The sequence below is a fragment of the Malaclemys terrapin genome, chromosome 2, assembly GCF_027887155.1.
Source record: "Malaclemys terrapin pileata isolate rMalTer1 chromosome 2, rMalTer1.hap1, whole genome shotgun sequence".
NCBI lineage: Eukaryota > Metazoa > Chordata > Testudines > Emydidae > Malaclemys > Malaclemys terrapin.
In genome coordinates, this window is record NC_071506.1 from 6,092,284 (window position 1) to 6,108,510 (window position 16,227).

The following is a 16,227-nucleotide window of genomic DNA, read 5'->3' on the forward strand; positions in this document are numbered from 1 at the left end:
GATGTGGCCCCAACTGGAACGCAGGATCCGAACAGCCTGCCCTTGGGGAAGTCTGGGTCAGTCTCTGGTTCCTAATCATTTGAAAGAGCCCCGACGAAGCCCTGAACCTCAAATCACTTTAAACGGTGGTGCCTGGTGCGATAGCTGGGGGAGGCTGATGGCAGCACTAGCCTGTGACGGGGATACTAAGAGATTGCATCAGACTCTGAAGGAGCTACCTCTGTGTTGGCGTCACTAGGCATCACCCTAGGTAACTCAGGGGGTTGGAAGACCACGAGAGTCGATGAAGGCCCCCCCCCGCTCTAGGCCAAAGTGAACTGAAGCCCCTGCATGTTAAACTTTACTAACCTCACAGGCCAGCAGCTGGGAAGCGATAGTAATAAGGCCTGTGTGCTTCTGGCTGAAAGGCAAGATAACAGATCAAAGGGAAAAGGACAAGATAACGGTTCAAAGAAGAGTTACTAACGAGCTAGACTTATAGCCGCCAAGATGACTTAACTGCTTAAATGTAACTGCTGTAGGAGGAGGGAGGGGGAAAGGGAGGAAGGGAGGGGTAGGGAAGAAAGGGGGGAAGAAAGTAAAGTATAAAAAGAGAAAAACCGCTTATGTTGGTGCGCTTGATTTGAGACATGCTGGTCTCCTAGTGCCTATTCAGAGCTCTTGAATAAACTTTGTCTGCTTCTCCACCCTGGTGTGTTCATTGGCGCGAAGCACACCGGGCAACGAACCCCGCTGTTGCCCCCTCAGGCCCTCTGTGCCGGCAACATCTGCCTACCACAAGGGCCATCTGCTGAACGTAGACTGCTCTGGCCCTAGCTCTGAAGGGTCTAATGCAGCGGCCTAGCTAGCACTGACAGCGGAGGAGGAGGGGAGACAAACGTCCTGACAAGGCTGAGCTGTCTCCTTTTGATTTTTCACTTAGAAACGACTTTTTGTTTCTTTTTTTTTTATTTTGTATTCTACGGTGTATTCCCACTTTTTAAAAAGTTCACATTGAAATGAACCATTTGATCAACCTGAAAAGAAGGTGTGGTGGTGGAAGTGGGTTAAATTTCTCTTTACAGAGAATTTTGAAATTTTCAGTTTTCGCTCTGAACTGCAACGAAACCAAATGTCAAAATCTCGAAACCCATCACGAAATGGAACTTCCACCCTCCATCCAGCTCCTCTTCTTTGTGTTGGTGGTACGGTACCATCGGTCACCTATTCTCCCTCTGTGCACTGGGCAAGCGCCGTTGAAAATCAAGCAGCAATCCAACAGCCTCAAGACAGGTGGGGATGTTAGCTTCATTACCAGCTGGTGGCGAAAGATCTTTCTAGGAAATCAGGAGGAGAGATCCTGGTTAGAGCCAGTCTGGCAAATTACATTTCACAGCAGCACTCTGACACCTCAGTCAAGGTGTTTCCAGACGGACAGCAGCTTTACTCAGAAGTTACAAACAGACCATCAAGTATCAGAGTGCTAGCTGTGTTAATCTATGTCCATATGGGGGGAGGGATAGATCAGTGGTTTGAGCATTGGCCTGCTAAACCCAGGGTTGTGAGTTCAATCCTGGAGGGGACCACTTAGGGATCTGGGGCAAAATCAGTACTTGGTCCTGCTAGTGAAGGCAGGGGGCTGGACTCAATGACCTTTCAGGGTCCCTTCAAGCTCTATGAGATAGGTATATCTCCATACATTACAAAAACAACAAGGAGTCCAGTAGCACCTTAAAGACTAACAGATTTATCAGCACATAAGCTTTCATGGGTAAAAAACCCAGTTCTTCAGAGGCATGGAGTGAAAATTACAGATACAGGCAAAAATATACGACACATGAAGAGAAGGGAGTTACCTTACAAGTGGAGAACCAATGTTGACAAGGCCAATTCAGTCAGGGTGGATGTGGTCCACTCCCAATTTTCTGGGATCCTTTTTCTGATAGAAAACTCAGTTCAGATGCAGATCTCAGGCAGGCGTGATGTCCCTGCTTTCTAGCACCACCTTCCAGAGGAGAGTAAGCCACATCTCATACAGGTTTGAGCATTGGCCTGCTAAACCCAGGGTTGTAAGTTCAATCCTTGAGGGAACATTTAGGTAATGGGGATAAAAATCTGTCTGGGGATAGGCCCTTCTCTGAGCAGGGGGTTGGACTAGGTGACCTCTTGAGGTTCCCTTCCAACCCTGATATTCTATACTTCCTTTCTACAAAATCCCCAAGGATCTTTGTCCCCATCCAGTGGCTGATGCACCTAAGATAAGTCTACTATAGCCAGCAATTAATGAGCTGTTTTATCTCAGGTGGTAGTCCTCTACATTTTTAGCACTCAGGGTCCTGGATGGAATCTCCACTAATAATCCATGAGGCAGGGAGCTAGGCATATATGTTAGCAGAAAAGGCGCTGTGTGTTTGGGCCTAAATCCTGACATCTGTACTCCGCCAAAGCTACCCCTGACTTCAGCTTTGATCCATGATTCTGTTTCTTGCCTTGCTTGCTAATGTTTTTTTTTTAAAGATCCATGATGCAAAGGGGTTCAGGTCAGAGGGCCAGACCCACTCCGCAGAACGACACTGATTCACGGCAGCTGGAGATCTATGTGGCCCAGTCTAGAGCTGGAATGACTGAAAGTTTTCCCCAGTGTGAAAGTCACCCCTTAGAAAGTTCCCCAGGACAGGACCAGCCAGATAGTTTGTAAAGTCCTGGGTATCAGGGACTGCTATCTAATAAATCTCCTCAGGTAATATCAGCTTCTGTCCAGCTGGACATCTAGCCCTAGATTAAGTGTATTTTCTACATCTTTCCCCACCAGTTTTTAGAGGACAAAGAAAATTTACTGTGCCGTTTACATATATTTTTAGGGGGGAAGTGAATTTAGTGCTGGTGAAAGATGTCAGCTTGTCAATCCTGACAAGTGAAGTCCTCTATCCACAGGGTAGGTCGATGGGCAGCACAAACATAGGCGCTGAAACTAGGGGTGCTGGAGGTGCTGTCGCACCCCCTGGCTTGAAATGGTTTCCAACGCATACGGGGTTTACAGTCTGGTTCAATGGCTTTCAGCCCCCTCCCCCCCCCCCATGCAAATTGTTCCAGCGTCCCGGAGCACAAGCCTCTCCCACACTGTCCCATGAATGTGCCTCCCCCTCTGGCCTGGAGGGGGCACCAAGTGCTGTGAAAAGGTTGTCCAAATGAATCCAGGGAGCCCAAATACCACAGTGATGGGTGCAGTATAAGAACCAGAATAGAATGTGCCCATTCAGTACTTAAGCTGTCTGCTAAGATTCCTACCAGGGCTGTCAATTAGCCCCAGCTCCTCAAAGCTCCTCAGGTGTCTAACTCCCTTTGATTCCAATGAGAATTAGGCATCTCAATCCCTTTGAGTATCTGGGCCTTGTGCCAAACGTGAGGCTGTTTTCTGTGATACGGACATCTGCCCAGCAGGAACTCCACTGAGTCTCACAGGGGCCACCAAACAGCTCTGATTTTCAGTCACTGCCTCGAGACCACTAGAGGAGGACTGAGGGGGTCTTGGTTACATTCATAATTTGGGAGGGTGCTAGGGTACCATGGTGATGAGCACCAGGTAACAGCGTAGGCAGACGGATTGATAGCTACTTTCCAATGCAGTGTTTGTATGGCTGACGAGGAGGAGATCCCTGGAGACAACCAGTCCTGCTCGCTACCAACCTGCTGAACAGCACCAAAATCGGAGATCACCGCAGTGCTGGTAAGTCTGGAGTAACTATACTGAACTGAATGGAGATACTCCCGTTTTATACTAGGGTAACTGGAATCTGGTCCCATATATAGCAGGGAAATCCAAGGCCCGCCGAGGAACCTCACAGCCGCAGCAAATCCACCCCAAGCTATCTATCACCTTGGAGCTGTCATATGTTCTTTGTGTGTTGCTGCAAGGTTTTGCCACCGAAAGACTCTCCAATGGATTGTAATTGCTTGTCTCCTTCCTCCAGCCCTCAGGAATAGCGATTTGTAGTCCACATGCCCTCGCCGTTCAGCTGTGGTCAGGAGTCGTTCTTCCGTGCATCATAGGTCACGCTCACACACCAACGACGTGCCCAAGGAAACGGCCCTGCTCTTGGAGGCCTGGACCTTCGCAGCACTAAGGGCGTTTCTGACAAGCTAATAGTTATCTGTGTCAAGGGAGGCTGGCTCACAATCATTTCACTGCCAGCTCCCAGGCCTCGGCACTTGTCATCTGTCACTTGATCGGCAAGAATACGTCATGCGCCGAGCCCCGGCTAAACTTCCGCTGGTACCGCAGACACCATCTGTGCGTCCCAGCTCCGCGGCGCTCGGCACAGATTGCTGCCCTTCTCTGGCGTGTTTGTTCCTTTCCGGAGGATGTGCAGCTTTCCTTGGAGGTGGAGGAAGCTGGTGGATGGAGCCCAAAGCCAGCTCTGTGCAGCTGGGTCTTTCATCTGCCCCACTTCCTAGGAAACAGCATGTTCCGGTACTCCTGCCACCTTGACTTCGCTTGAGTGGCACTTGACTCCTGCGGTGGGTGGTTCCCCTGGCAGCTACAGCAGAGAGCTGAGGAGCACTTTCAAACTGGTTAAAAAGCGGCTAAGGAAGGGCCCCATCTAACTATCCAGCCACTACTGGTTTCCTGGTATCAGTGAGAGGCCGGGGGTTGATTAAGGCAGGCGAGGCTGAAGACTGGTGGGGATCTGACAGTGGAAGCATGTAACTGCGGGGATCACGAACACCCGGCTTCTCTTCCTGGCTCTGCTATTGAGCCAGTTGGGTTAAATTCATTAGGGAGCCTCCAATGATGGAATCCTCCCAGCCCCGTCAGCATGTAGATTGCACACATGGAGACTCCCTTAGGATCAGCTCTGAATTTGGCCCTCTGAGCGTAAGGGAGGCTCAGCTGGTGTAACTCACACCTCTAGCAGCCGGAAGAAAGTATCAATTCCATCATTTTAGAGTCTCCTAGGCACTAGGCCAACTGTGTGACCTTGGGCAAGGCTCTGTGCCTCAGTTTCCCCATCTGTAACAGCGAGGCTGAGATCGTCTGCCTCGTGGGGCGTTGGGAGGGTTAATTGGGGAGATGAAAAGCATATTATGAGTGTTCAGGCTGGTTGTTTGTGTTCTCCTGGCACATGTCTCTGCAGATGCCGTTCTTATTACTCATGCACCTCTCAAGTCCCTTTTCATTTGTTTTTCTAAAACTTCTGCAACCACGGGGAACAGCCGCATTGCCCATGAAAACACAGAAGCACAAGGCTGGCGCCAGCCTAGCTGAATCATGAACAGAAGGCCATATTCTCCAGGCAACCCCTCGTCTCATGCCACGCTGCCTAGTGTCCCCAAGGCACTGCTGGGTGAATCTTGTCTAACCTTTGCTTAAAGAACATGCTTTGCTGCCATAGGCAACTGATTTTTGCTTGTCCCATGGGTGGTCATATAAGGGGGCCAGCATCTGAAGAAAATAGCTGGAGGGGATTATGCAAATAAATTCTTCTCTCCTTAAGCCCCCAGGATACCTGTGGTATGCTGCCAGCAGGCACAATTACAATCTCTCTATCCCCCATCTGTGCATCAAAGACTAGCATATACATGAGTCAAACCCTAGCTGGATGGAATGACTGTAGAGCTGGGAACCACATCAAAGTTCAATGCGCTGTATGGCTAATTCCTGAAAGGACCTCCAGTCTACCGACATCACAACATGCATCACAACAGCAATCAATGGCTCCATGTCTAGTTGGCAGCCGGTATCAAGCGGAGTGCCCCAAGGGTCGGTCCTGGGGCCGGTTTTGTTCAACATCTTCATTAATGATCTGGAGGATGGCGTGGCCTGCACCCTCACCAAGTTTGCAGATGACACTAAACTGGGAGGAGTGGTAGATATGCTGGAGGGTAGGAATAAGATACAGAGGGACCTAGACAAATTAGAGGATTGGGCCAAAAGAAATCTGATGAGATTCAACAAGGACAAGTGCAGAGTCCTGCACTTAGGAAGGAAGAATCCCATGAACCACTACAGGCTGGGGACTGACTGACTAAGCAGCAGTTTTGCAGAAAAGGACCTGGGGATTACAGTGGGTAAGAAGCTGGATATGAGTCAGCAGTGTGCCCTTGTTGCCAAGAAGGCTAATGGCATTTTGGGCTGTATAAGTAGGAGCATTGCCAGCAGATCGAGGGACGTGATCATTGCCCTCTATTCAGCATTGGTGAGGCCCCATCTGGAGTACTGTGTCCAGTTTTGGGCCCCACACTACAATAAGGATGTGGAAAAATTGGAGAGAGTCCAGCGGAGGGTAACAAAAATTATTAGAGGGCTGGAGCACATGACTTATGAGGAGAGGCTGAGGGAACTGGGATTGTTTAGTCTCCAGAAGAGAAGAGTGAGGGGGGATTTGATAGCTGCTTTCAACTACCTGAAAGGGGGTTCCAAAGAGGATGGATCTAGACTGTTCAGTGGTGGCAGATAACAGAATAAGGAGCAATGGTCTCAAGTTGCAGTGGAGAAGGTTTAGGTTGGATATTAGGAAAAACTTTTTCACTAGGAGGGTGGTGAAGCACTGGAATGGGTTCCCTAGGGAGGTGGTGGAATCTCCATCTTAGAGGTTTTTAAGGCCTGGCTTGACAAAGCCCTGGCTGGGATGATTTAGTTGGGGATTGGTCCTGCTTTGAGCAGGGGGTTGGACTAGATGACCTCCTGAGGTCCCTTCCAACCCTGATGTTCTATGATTCTGTGCATTTCAATGTGAAGTCAACAGGATGGAATTCAATGGAGACAAGTGCAAAGTATTTCATTTAGGGAGGAAAAATCAAATGCACAACTACACAATGGTGCATGATGCACTACGTAAGAGTACTGCTGAAAAAGAGCCGAGGGTTATAGTGGATCAGAAATTAAATATGAGTCACCAGTGTGGTGCAGTTGCGAAAAAGGCTAATATCATAATGGGGTGTATTAACAGGAGTGTCATATGTAAGACATGGGTGGTCATTGTCCCTCTCCATTTGGCACTGGTGAGGCCTCAGATGGAGTCAGCGCCTAGTTTTGGGCCCCACGCTTTAGGAAAGATGTGAACAACTTGGAGAGAGTCCAGAGGAGAGCAACAAACAAACAAAACAAACAACAAAAAAGTTCAACGGTTTAGGAACCTGACCAGTGAGGAACATTTACACAAACTGGGCATGTTTAGTTTCAAGAAAAGAAGCCTTGGGGGGTACCCAATAACAGTCTTCAAATATGTTAAGGGCTGTTATAAAGAGGACACTGATCAATTGTTCTCCATGGCCACTGAAGGTAGGACAAGAAGTGATGGGCTTAATCTGCAGCAAGGGAGATTGAGGTTAGATATTAGGGAAAACTTTCTAACTCTCAGGGTAGTTAAGCTCTGGAACAGGCGTCCAAGGGAGGTTGTGGAATCCCCGTCATTGGGGTTTTTAAGAACAGGTTGGACAACCCCTGTTGGGGCTTATGTAGGTTTCCTTGGTCCTGCCTCAGCACAGGGGCTAGACTTGATGGCCTCTCAAGGTCCCTTCCAGCCCAGTTCTATGATTCTGTGCCATTTTAGCAGCAACAAGCATCATTTTAAGAAGGCTGTCAAAGCTGTTCTGTGGAGAGGGTCACATTCCATGTTTCATTATGGGCTGGGGGAAACATTTAGGATGATGTATTCACCTGCACCCCCTCTTTATCATAGCACCTTGCCATCATTCATGGATTTTATCATCATAACACCCCTGTGAGGTAAGGAAGCAACCTCCCCTTTCTGCAGGTTGGGACCTGAAACAGCAGCTTGGCTAAGTGACTTGCCCAAGGTCACAGAGGAAAGCCTGAGTGAGGTGGAATTTGGACCTAGGTTTCTTGGGTCCCTGTAGCAGATCGAGCGGACTCACCAGCATGGCACCTCCTGCTGGTTGCCTTGCGAATTAGCTCTTTTCCAGCATACAGAGCGCCTCCTACTGGCCAGTGTCTTGCCTGCCTCAGGCCCCATGTCCCTCCTGGACCCTGGTGTCCCTTACCTTGCGGTGCTGCCCCACAGCAGTGCCATCCCACAACAGTGCCCTACCACTCTGGGTCTTCCCTCTGAGGGGAACCCCCAACCAGGGCCGGCTCTAGGCACCAGAATGCCGCCCCTGACGCCCCTAAAAATGTGCCCCAGCTGTCATAGCTCACCTCCACTGCTGCTGCCGCTCACGCACCGTGGCGCGCGAAACAGCTGATTCGCACACCGCTGCTTGCCCTCCCTCCCAGGCTCTCAAACCTGGGAGGGAGGGGGAGATCCGAGCGGCCGTGGCACGGGAATCAGCTGTTTCGCGCCCAGGTGCTCCCCCTCCCTCCCAGGCTCTCAAACCTGGGAGGGAGGGGGAGATCCCGAGTGGCCACGGTGCGCGAAACAGCTGATTCGCGCGCCGCTGCTCACCCTCCCTCCCAGGTTTGAGAACCTGGAAGGGAGGCGGAGACTCTGAGCGGCCGCGGCACGCGCGCCACTTCTCCCCCTCCTTCCCTCCCTCCTAGGCTTGAGAGCCTGGGGGGAGGAGGCAGGGCTGGGGATTTGGGGAAGGGGCGGAGTTGAGGCGGGGCCGGGGGTGGGGTAAGAAAAAAACGGGGGGGGGGGGGAGGGCGGCCAAAATTGTTTTTGCTTGGGGCGGCAAAAATCCTAGAGTCGGCCCTGCCCCCCAACCCTCTATCCCCACCTTGCCTCAGTGGCTACTGCCAGTCATCATCTAGCCCCCACTCGCTGGGGCAAACTGCAATCCGTCGTGGCCACTCATCATTGGCAAGGGGGTCAGACCAGTTGCCTCTGCCTATCCCTGGACTGTATCTCTGCAACCCCAGCACCTCTGTAGGCCTCAGCCTGGGGAGTTACCAGGCTGGAGCACCCCAATCCTCTCGCCTTTACCCAGCCCTGCTTTGCTTCGCTTCGCTTCAGGCACCTTGCTCCCAGGCAGCCAGGTCCTTCTCATTCCAGGGCTGGAGTGAGACTCTACCAACTCCTGGCCCCCAGCCCTCCTGTCAGGGTGATCTGGGCCCTAATCAAACTGGCCACACCTGTGGTCAGTTACTCCCTCAGCTGCTCTCGCTCCTTTTATCCCAGCCGCAGCCCTCTCCAGTCACAAACCAGCATCCTGTCCACCAAGCCATCCTTCCTGTCCCACTGCAACGGAAGGTTTGCACAAAGGTCAAGGGTGGGAGGCGGGGTGAAGGCTAGGACTATAACAGGGTTTAAAAGAGAACTGGATAAATTCATGGAGGTTAAGTCCATTAATGGCTATTAGCCAGGACGGGTAAGGAATGGTGTCCCTAGCCTCTGTTTGTCAGAGGGTGGAGATGGATGGCAGAAGAGAGATCTATTACAACTTTTATGGAGTAACAAAGGCTAGGTCCATAAAAGTACTTTTAGGCACCTTGAACTCCAGTCTCTTCGGCGAGTGCCATAACCATCAGGCTAGCCTGGCTCAGTTTCTCCTGGTGAAGCTATTCCACGGGTATAACTAATGAAATATACACTGGGCCAGAGAGCAAGTGAGGAGAACTGCATGGTCTAGTGGTTCTATCACTCACCTGAGAGGTGGAGAATCCAGGTTTAAATTCCATTTTCCCCATAAGGCAAATGGGTACTTGAACCCAGATTTTCTACATCGTAGGGGAATGTGCTAACCACTGGGCTACAGACTATCAGAGAGGGTGCTCGTCTTTTTGTGTGTGTGTGCTAAGAATGGCTACTGGATCAGGTGTGCTCACCATCAGACATGTAGGTGCGGTAGGGACTGTAACAGTGGAAACTCAGTCCCCGATGGATTTAAGATGCCTCCAGAGCTAGGCAGTGGCTGAGTTTTAAGGATGTCTGTGATGCCTAAATGTTGGAGTTAGCTGCCTAAGTTCTTTGGTGGATCTAGCCCAGAAGATTTTAGTTATCACTATGTGTCCAGTACCTTATTGTCAGAGTCAGTGTGAAAATATGCTGCCCTGGAAGCACATCACCTTTATTCCTGTTCTTTCCCCATCCGCCTTTCTCCCCTCTACACTTCCTTCTCCCGCGCCCATGGACTTCACTTGATTCCCACCCCATCGCAATACTGATCATTGATATTTAAAGTGTCACCATTAGGCTTGAGAGTGAATAACTGCCATGACATTACTGGGTGGCAGGAAAGTTCACACTTCCCAGAGCCATTGTTTCAGGCTCTCTGCAGATTCGGGCAGACATCAGACATTGATTAGACTCAGTTCATGGTTTTAAGGGTTTTTTTGCAATCATGAGGGCTAAAAACTAACTTCTTTGGAATGACCGGTGAGATTCGGCAGGATCCATGTGTCATGTGTGCTGCAGAATATATTAAGCTCGCCTTGTGTTTGCCATCTCCCTTTTAAACAATTACTGCTCTTTTTTTCTTCATTAATTCCTGTTGCAGTCCAATCCTTTCCTTGGACCTGACTATATTAGGGCATGTCTACACTACAGAATTACTTTGGCAAATTACATCGCTCAGGGGTGTGCACAATCCGCACCCCTGAGCAACGTAGTTATACTGACCTGGACACCAGGGTAAACAGCGCTATGTTAGTGGGAGATTTTCTCCCATCAACATAGCTACTGCCTGTCGCGGAGGTGGATTAACTACAACGATGGGAAAGCTCTTGCCCGTCAGTGTAAAGCGGTTTCATTAAAGTGCTACAGATGCAGTTTTTTAAATGTAGACCTGCCTCTTATTTTCTTTTATGAAACCTTGAAGCGGTGAGTTCCACAAGTTAATTAAATGTCATGTGAAGAAGTGTTTTTCTTAACCACTTAGATTGATTCAGAGATGAGCAAAATTTGAGAAGCCATAGAGGTTCATGGGGCAGGGAATGAGATGTGTCGAGGGGAATGTCAGTGGTGTGGCAGCATCCCCTCGCTGTGTTGCCCCCTTGGCAGAGGCCAAGGAGGTGCGGCCGTCCCGGCTCGGGGAGGGGTGGAGCCAGGATCACAGCTGCTAGGCAAGAGGCAATTTGCATAACTCCACCCTCTTGAACAGACCATGTGCAAGGACAGGCCCACTGGGAAGGGAGGCTGGGGGGCTGGAGGGTGTGCAAGGATGTGGCCCTATTCTTTCAAAGATCTCACGCTTCCAAGGGAACTGGAGGCCACTTCCACACTGCCACTGGCACCAGGGTGCAGAGTGGGACAAGGTCCTGGATCCCAACCAGTCAGATGGCTCATTAGACGGAGCCTGCCTCACCCCCTGCAGGACACGAGGGACGACTCCTCTTGAAATCAGTGGGAATCACCCCTGTTCTGCCAGGGGGTGGGACCCAGTTCCCACGTGCTCGTGGGCCGGGGAGGGAATAGGAGTCAGTTTGCCCTTTGTCTCCCTCAAATCCTTCCCTGATAGGGCCTGCGAGGCAGGAGCACCACTGGGGGGGATGGGAATGACTCCTGGGGGTCTGGCTTGGCTCGGTGTGCAAAGGTCTGGCGACAGGAGTTACGGGAGGCAGGGAGAGCTGCGTGGGAGCAGAGAGCTGACTCAGGGACCTCGCAGTAGTTTTAGCTTAAAATGCCCCTCTCCTGCCCATCTCTGCCAGCGACGGCGGCTGCTGGCAGTGGGTGGACACGGCTGGTGAGTCGTGCTCCCCCCGAGGAGCCGTGCAATCCCCCTCCTGCCCCCGGCGGGGAACAGAAATAACTAGTAGCACATTTCCTGAGCGCTCTGTGCTGCCCACCCACTCGCCTTGGCTTGCCCGCCAGCACCAGCCTGACAACGCCCACCTGCCAGGAGGAGCCAGCCTGAGAGAGCCAGGGGGAGAATCGCAGCAGAAGGGGCGGCGAGGAAGGGCCGGGAACCCTGCTAGCGTGCAGATCCTGAGGGAGTTTCTAGAGTCAGCCTGCGTCTGGGGTTAAAGAGCCTCCAAAGGTGGGGGGGGGTAGGCACCACTTCTCGGGGAGGATGGTCTAGTGGTTAGAGCCTTAGCCTAGGACTTGGGAATGCTGGGTTCAATCCCCTACTCTGCCACAGGTGCCCTCTGGGGTCTTGGGCAAATCCCTTAGCCACTTTGTGCCTCAGTTCCTGCGTGCAATGGGACGCTGAGCATGCTGCCCTGCCTCACAAGGTGTCACGAGGACACGCGGTGGTGAGGAGGGATGTGGATGTACCTTATAAGACAGTCGGCTACAGGAGAGCTGGGTTCAATACCCAGGTCTACTACCAACCTCATGTGTGTGACCCCTGGGCCAGTCATGTTCTCCTTCTTCCCTGCCTGTTAAGTGCAGGTGATAACTTGTCCATTGTCTGTCTTGCCTGCTTAGCTTGTAAGCGTCTCAGGGCAGAGATTGATTTACTGTGTGTACGAGTGTAACACTGACAGACCCTGGTCATCAGCGGCCGGGATTGAACCTGGGACATCAGGAGCTTACTGCATGAGCTAGAAGCCCTATGGCCCTTAGCTAAGGCTGGAGAGCAGACTCATTAATCTCTCTCTCTCTAACTGGTCTCGGCGCCACTAAATGGGTCAGAGTGCCACACCCAGGAGGTGTGTGGATTACACAAGCAGCACCTGTTGCTGTCGGACCCCAAGCTCTGCTGGTGCACCTGGGCGCTGCTCCACTATTTGCTGGAGCTCTCAGCCAGGGATGGAGGAAGTGGGGCGTCAGGAGGCATATGTGGCAGGATGACTGTCTTGTGACCCAGCCTCCGCTACCTGTGTCTTAAAGGAAGCCCTTTTCTGACTGGAAGCCAAGACCTCCACCAGCCTCTCTCTCCCATCCTGGGCCCCCCACTACTCCCTGCCCTCCACGAGGAACTATGTGTGGCAAGAAAAGCAGGATGGGGAAGGGAGCCCCTCACCCACCTAACTGCAGTCCCAATCCTGCCAGCAGTTGTGTGGCTCCCACAAAGTGCCGATCACCCTCAGCTCCCTCTGAAATCAACTAGAGCTGAGAGAGCCCGGCACCTCGCTGGCTCGCACCCTGCACGGCACGCCGGGGATTCCTCCAGCCGGATTCCCTGCTAGTCACTCCGGTTCAGTATCGATCGCTGGAGGACGCAGATTGGTGAATCAGCCCCGTAGAACTTCAGATCCTGTGTCCCTGTAAGCCAACCCATTGGGAGGTCTCCTCTGTGCTCCCCCAGACCTCCTGCTCCGTGTGTGTCCCTGCCTCCCTCTGTTACCCACCAAGGCAAGACTATTTACAGGCTTGGCAAGAAGCTTTCCTGGATTTCATTCCTTAGCCAGCCACGTCTCCAAAGGGCCCGGGGGGTGGGGGGGAGGGAGAGAAGCTGCCACACGTTGAACCAAGAGGGTCCGTTTCGCTCAGTCTCAGCCAGGCTATTTGATGGTGAGGACTGAGACCTAATATCAGATCCTCAGCAGGGCCTCCTCCCGAAGGTGCAGCCTGCCGATTGCTCCAGGCAGTGCCGACGTGGGACAAGAGATCTGAAAGGCTCCATTGAAAATCCCTGTGGAGTTAATGCAGCCGGCAGAGTTCCCCCTGCATGGAGCCGTGCGAGGTGCGACCCATCCTACAGCGCTGATTTGAATATGAGCATTTGTATTACGTTGTTTCCTGGGTGCCAGGATCAGGGCCCCACTGCACTAGGGTCCTAGCTAGATGGAGTGAGTCTGGGTGGAAGGAAGGATCTTTGACACCACCGTTTTGCAGAGAGGGGACTGAAGCCCAGAGACATTACCACCATGAGGCAGGATCCCTGGAAGTCAATGGCTAGACTCTACCTGACTTCAGACCAGGTACAAAGACCCAGATTTTTAAAGGTATTTCAGCATTGCAACGCTGAGCTCAGCAACGGCTTAATACCTTTAAAAATCTGGGCTTAAGTGACATGCCCAAGGTCATACAGGGTAACACTAGCAGAGCTGGGAATTTACCCCTTCTCTCTCTGAGCCCCTTGCATCCGCTGCCTTAACTGAAAAACCACCCTGCCTCATGCTGGAGAGAATCGAATACATTTCTGGCCACCCATCAAGATCATTAATGGGGAAGCTCCCGAATCTCCAGGCAACGGCAGTGCCTTTCGCTCACTGTGAGTTAAGAAAAACTGCTGTCGTTTTCTATGCTAATTTTATAACTTTCAAAAGCCCATTCCATGCCTCCTCCTCCTGATTTTTTTCTCTCTCCTCCTGCTGAGATGCCGAGCCCTCCTCCGCCAATTTGTACAAATTTCTTCGGCTTGGAAACTAGAGCAGAGAATCACCCACATAAGAAGGCTGGTGTGAAAATATCTGAGGCAGACGCACTGAATAAAAACGACTCAAGGAGTTCCCTGTGTCAGGGTGAAATGAAAAGAGCCCCACAATTATTATCTTTTAAAAATCTCATCATTTTTAAACCCAGCCCATGATTTTTTGGGGCCAGGCATCAGAAAGTTCTCCAGAACTCCAATATTACATACGGCCTGGCTGTCATTTAGTAATGATCAGAGCTGGCCAAAATATTAATTGTGGACAATTTATTCCATTCATATCTGCCTTAGGGTTTTTTTTAAATCTCCCTCCCCTCAACCCCCGTTGCATCTCTTGGGATTTTACTGGGAGTTTCACAATAGCTGGTGTTTCTCTTAAAGTCCCAGCTGCTGGAATTGAGAGATTTAACATGAATCTCATCTTTCATGGGGGTGTGTGTGAAGGAAAGTACGTTTCTTACCCTTGTACGTGCAGAGGAAAGCTTGAAAATGGGATCCGAATGCAACCCAAACATTCAGAAACCAAAAGCAAATAAAAAGCCCTATATTTATCATTTTAAAATCTCATCATTTTTAAGCCAGTCTCATGAGTTTTGGGGGGCCTGCCTCCTGTGAGTTTGGGGGGCCTGCCTCCTGTGAGTGAGCCAGACACTTTGCAAATTTGTGTCAAAATCGCCGAATTGTTTCAGTGGAAAATAAGCAAACAAAATAAATTCCGGGAAAAGGGAAATGTCTCCATTTTTTTTTATTCCAAATGACTTTTCATTTTAAATTTCAGTTCCATTTTAATTTTAAAAAAGGTAAAACAACTCAAGAATTGTTTCATTCACCCCCAAATTATTTTTTTTTAACTGTTTCCGGTATGCCACTGAACCAAAAAATCAGATATTCGCACAGCTCTAATAGCGAGACAGTGGTCAGCAACTGTTGTCCTGGGCTGAATTTACCGTAGGAACCTAGATGAAAGGCACCGAATCTCATTAGCAATAGGACAAGTGCCCCAGTGCATTTCTAAATATAGTTTGCCTATTTACATGGCTTAACTCCATTGGTAATGAACGAGGCCAATTGTTGTTAGGAAATGCAGGCTAGGGTTTTGTCTCTGCCACAGACTTGCTGGATGACCTTGGGCATGTCACCTAGGGATGGATTGCAACTCTTCTGATTGCAAGTGGGGCCAGATTTTCATTGATTCACAGATTTCAAGGCCAAAAGGGACCGCTCCTCTCATCTAGTCTGACCTCCTGCATCGCCCAGGCCATAGGACTTCTTTGAATTAAATCCTATTTGAACTAACTGATCCCCATATTTGGGGATGGGAAGCAATTTTTCCCCAGGTCAGATTGGTAGAGACCGTGGTGGGAGGTTCACCGTCCTCTGCAGCATGGGGCACGGGTCATTTGCTGGTTTGAATGGTGGAGTCTCTGGCACTTGAAATCTTTAAATCAAGAGCTGGCGGTAACTCAGCCAGACGTTAAGAGCCTGTTGCAGGAGTGGGTGGGTGAGGTTCTCTGGCCTGTGCCACACAGGAGGTCAGACTAGATGATCATAATGGCCCTTCTGGCCTTAAAGTCTGTGAGTCTGTGATTCAGAGCAATCTGGATCACTCGGTACAATGGGTGCAAGCAAGCAATATGGGTTTTAATACAGCTAAATGTAAAATACCTCTGGGGACAAAGGATGTCGGCCCTACGTACAGGAGAGGGGTCTCGTCCCTGCTTCCCAGGGCATCTGAGAAAGATTTGGAGGTTGTGATGGATAATCAGGTGAACAGGAACTCCCAGTGTGAGCTAATGTGATCCTGGGATGCATAAATAGGGGAATCGCCAGTAGGAGCAGAGAGGTTATTTTACCTCTGTATTTGGCGCTGGTGCGAGCGCTGCTGGAATCCTGTGTCCAGTTCTGGTGCCCACAATTCAAGAAGGATGTTGATTGGAGAGGGTTCAGAGAAGAGCGGGGAGGAGGGAAGAACTGTCTCTTGTTATCGAATCTCTAGCTCTTATAAGGACCTTTTCATCAGTAGACCTCAAAGCCCTGTGGAATAGCAAGGGGGCTGCAGATCAGGATTGAGGGGCGTTCGCAGAGCTG

General features: G+C 50.7%; 1 long non-coding RNA gene across 3 annotated transcripts in view; it reads right to left on the minus strand.

Moving 5' to 3' along the window:
• Positions 1–950: 950 nt before the first annotated feature.
• The window catches only part of LOC128831852 (uncharacterized), a 59,494-nt gene continuing 44,217 nt past the window's right edge, over positions 951–16,227 (minus strand). The window contains exons 3-5 of one of the 3 annotated variants that reach the window (XR_008443858.1): positions 15,993–16,173; positions 1,836–1,984; positions 951–1,316 (exon numbers count right to left, since the gene is read on the minus strand). This is a non-coding gene — a long non-coding RNA (uncharacterized LOC128831852). Of the gene's footprint in view, positions 1,317–1,835; positions 2,061–15,992; positions 16,174–16,227 lie in introns of all 3 variants that reach the window. The other 2 variants (XR_008443857.1, XR_008443856.1) reach the window with 2 other exon arrangements.